We start from the raw sequence: 4,767 nt of genomic DNA, 5'->3' as shown, positions 1-4,767 counted from the left end.
CGTCTACAAAAAAGTCATTAAGTTCATTACAAATTTCAGTATTATGATTCAATGACAATATCATCTTTGTTTGTAATTTTCTTAATCTTATTTGTTTGCTTGCTCGATTTACGTATGATTTAATTTACAACTTTCCATATTTGTTTACTATCAGATTTATATTGTTCTAATTTATTTTGATAGTACATTTGTATACTTAATAGAAGTTATAACGCCAGGTGTAATCCATGCTTTTATATTTAACAATTTGTTTGGTTTAATTTTATCACTAGAGAAAGATGAATATTTAATAAATTCTTCCATTTTGCTATTAAAATTATCAACCATAGTGTCTACGTTTGAGGAATTAAAACAAGAAAGCCAGTCTTCAGTTTTAACTAATAAATCTAAATGATTTTGCTTAAATTCAAATTATTAGATTATGAATTATGATTATTATGATTATTATAAATTGGAAATACTATAGCCGTTGCATAATGATCTGTTATATCACATCTTAATATATATGGAGAAATTTTAGTCATATCAATATTATTAACGAATATTTGATGAATACAAGTTTGAGAATAGCTAGTTTCTCTAGTATAATTATTTATTCATGATAAGAATCCATTAAAAGCCATACAATTTAGACACCAATTACTAATTTTTGAATTTTTTATAATATCAATATTAATATCTCCACAGATAATATTATATAAATTTTTTTTCACCATCTAGATAAGAATAATTCTAAATTATTGATAACGATATCTTTATTGTCATTAGAAGATCTATAAATACAAAATAGATGGAATAAATCATTATTTATCTTAAGAGTAATATGTAACGAATTGCAATTTTTTAGTACTTGCTTATTAACTGTCATTATGTTTAAAGATTCTCTTACCAAACAGTTACGCCATCACATTTATTTAATGTACCTAACGAGTTAATAGTTGTATAGCCATTTAATTTAAATTCAAAATCATTCAGAAGCCAGGTTTCACACAGTACGATAACATTAAAATGATTATTTACTGAGCCTAATAAGGCTAAAACTTCATTAAAATGTGCCTTAATACTACTTATATTGATTTGGAAAACGGAGAAACTATCCTTTGTCAAAGGTATATCTACTAAAGAAGCAACATACATAGAATTTAAAATATTATCTAAAATTAGCATATTATTAATATTCATTTTAGAAATTAAAATTTATCTTAAAATATTTTGACATTATAAAAATATTAACTAATTAAAGCTTATCGACGTCTTGGGGTGACCTAATTTTTACAATAATAGAATTTTCATTTTTTCTCACCAGCATATCAGAATTGGATAGCCAGATAAATTTAAATTGTTTACTTTTAGCCGCTAACCTGGTTTGAGAAAATTGCATCCTTTTGAATTTTGTTAGTCGCTCATTGATGAAAACCTTTTCTTTTGCTCATTTACTATTTATCATATCCGTAGTTATCTTCAGATTACTTTAAATCACTCTCGAAGTTTAAAATCAAATCTTTCTTCTAGAAAATGTCTTCAGACGTTCAGACACAAAAAAATAAAAATTTATAAAAGTACATAATATGAACGTTATCTTATTGGAACAATATAGTAATATAGTATATTGTATAATATTATTAATATTATGTAATTTTATATTATAATCTTAAAGTAAGATTCTTTTTTGGTCATTTTTAAAATACATTTTTTTTTTTTGTCTTTGGCCCGATCTACCAAATGGCCACAACCAACAAATGAAAATATTGTACTAAAGGTATTTCATAAAAATTAAACAAGTGGAGACGGTTTCTCAGCCTAAAATATTTTATATTATGTTTATATTGTAATTATTAATACCGTAGCAGGTTAAGTTGAATTATTATTTGTGTATTATCATATTTGTATATAATAATAATATACTTTAGAAGTTTCAAGTACTCACAAATAATATTTTATAAATATAACACACAACTAAAATCATTCTTCTTCGTTTAAACATCTAATATCGTCCAAATTTTAAAATAAAAAAACTATAAAATAAGCGGTTAAGTGGATGTCGCTCTGCTGTACAGTAGGTTACAAGTTCGTCAATGTATAATGGATTGTATTTAACTTGAAATCAATGATATAATATCATTATTCATTATATAAGAAAAACGATTCTGAACGGAGACGGTATATCAGTCTAGGTATAAGATATATTATATACGTAACTATGATATTAAAAAAAAATTGACCAATAATAGGTATCTATAATAAATTCCAAATTAATCATATCACAATATCAATCAGGTAACGCGTTATACATCAACAACAAACCGTGGTACTATCATAGATATATAATAAAAACACTTTAGAACTTTCAATTACCCACAAATAATATTATACAATCATTATAATCACAATAAAGTAACTAAAATAGTTATTCCAGGTTTTTTAATATGTAATTTCGTCAAATTTGAATTTAAAATTACTATAAAAATAAACTGTGCTTATGTATTTCTTACAATTTTTGGCAACAGAATTAAATATTTACGTGGAATCTTGTTTTAAATTTTCAATCCTTAGATATAAAAGATGAACATTCTATAAATTTTTAACTACAAAATAATTATTCAACTTTAAATTTGATAAATTTTGTCAACATTTTAACTTCAAATGCTTATAAAAAAAAAATTGTGCTTATGTATTTTTAATATTTTTCAATTGCCAATGTAAAAATATATCAGGAGCGTTGTATTACATTTTTACACTTTTTAGCCGAACAGATAAAACTTTATTGATATTTATAGAAAAAAAAAAAAACAAAAAAAATTGAAAACTGACAATATCCGTAAACAGCTTAAAAAAAGTCAAATTATTTTCAAAATTTTATCGTGTATAGAAGATTCTTATATAAACATTCTGTGAAATTTTCAAGTATCTAAAGTCATTGGTTTTTTAATTACAACTAAATAAGAAAAACGTTATATGAGAAATCGAGTGAATATCAAATGATGTAAAAATATAAATTTCAAACGCTCATAAAAATTTAATTTTATTATCTTGTATATATTTTTTTTTTGAAAAAGGTAGATTATCCTATAAGGAATCTTGTATTACATATTAAAATCTTAGATTTAAAAAGAAAAATTTTTACGAATTCTTAACTCAAAATAATTTGCCAATTTTCGTGATTTTTCCATATTTTGTCAATTTTTGAACTTTAAATGATAATAAAAAAAAACTGTGAATAAGGATTTTTAATATTTTTCAAATGTCATTGCAACAATATAGTAGGATAAAATAATAAGATAGTAATATGCCACTTTGTGAAACACCTTAAAAGAAAAAAAGTTCCAAATAGTTCGGCCACTGGCCCCGGGGCCTATTGTTATGATTTAACGAGGGGCCAGGGGATTCTACGCACCCCTAGCACTCCCGGTTGTTGCGGCACTGAGTGGGTCATTGTATAATGGTTGTATTAGACTTGAATTCAATGATATAATATCATTGTATAAGAAAAACGATTCTGAGCGGAGACGGTTTGTCAGTCTGGATATTTTATATTTTGTTATTATTTATTTTATCGTGTAAGTCGAATTAATATTTAAATATTATAATTTTTTATTCGTGTCTATGGTGATAAACAAAGCGTTAGAAATTTAAGTCCCATTTTTAGCGATTTTTCGTAATTTTCCGGTGGTTTTTCCCGTGGCATTAAATAACTATTTAGAAAAAATGACCTCTTCAAAGTACCATCTTGATCCAATTTGCTAAAAGATAAGGTACCATATTATGTTGAAATCAAAACACTCTTTCTGGAAGAAATTTTGTATGCAGGATATAAAAAAAAAAAAAAAAATAAACACCATTGTAAAAACAATAGCTTCTTCGCTCCGCTCAGAATCTAAAATTGAAAATGTCCGCAAACAGCTCAAAACCAAACAAAATAATTTTAAAATTGTGAAGTGTTTAAGAAATGCTTATATAAACATTTTAAAAATTCATGTCCCTTAGGTCTTTTGTTTTAGAGTTACATAATAATCTCAAATCGTTTTTGTCAAAAACTGTTTTTCCTTAATTTTTCTTTCGTGTTTTCCGGCTCTATTGAAGACTGCAGGGAAATTTTTAGTTTTGACCCCCTAAAGTACAAAATAGATTCATATATTTATTATTGTTGTGATTTGTCTTGTTATTTCACATAACACCATAATAATATTTCTGTGTATCGGGCTATACCAAAAGTTGTTTAAATGTTAAATTGTTAATATAATAAATTATTATCTATTGTCGCCCTTCGTCCAGGGCAGGGTCGGCCTGACGATTTGCGCGGCCCAGATCAGAGTAAAATTGTGGGCCCTCAAATGTCATTACGCATTGTCGCCAGTTGGCAGTGGAATATATTTAATATTATGATAAATTATACTTAGGTAAGGGGGAACCCCGCAAATAACGTAGAAAAGATAAATTCAAACGCTCATAAAAAATTAATGTTACTTTCCGGTAGATACACATATCGAGTGAATATCGTAAAAATATAAATTTCAAACGCTGATAAAAATTTAATTTTATTATCTTGTAGACATTTTTTTTTTTATATAAAGGCAGACAAACATATGAGGCATCTTGTATTACATTTTCAAATCTTAGATCCAAAAAGAAAATTTTTCATGAATTTCTAACCCAAAATAATTTGCAAATTTTCGTCATTTTTACGTATTTTGTCAATATTTGAACGTAAGATGATTAAAAAAAAAAATTTTGACCATGGATTTTTAATTATTTTCGTCCGCCTTTGAA

Source organism: Acyrthosiphon pisum, chromosome A3 (assembly GCF_005508785.2).
Source record: "Acyrthosiphon pisum isolate AL4f chromosome A3, pea_aphid_22Mar2018_4r6ur, whole genome shotgun sequence".
Lineage (NCBI taxonomy): Eukaryota > Metazoa > Arthropoda > Insecta > Hemiptera > Aphididae > Acyrthosiphon > Acyrthosiphon pisum.
Note: the sequence above shows the minus strand (reverse complement) of the source record.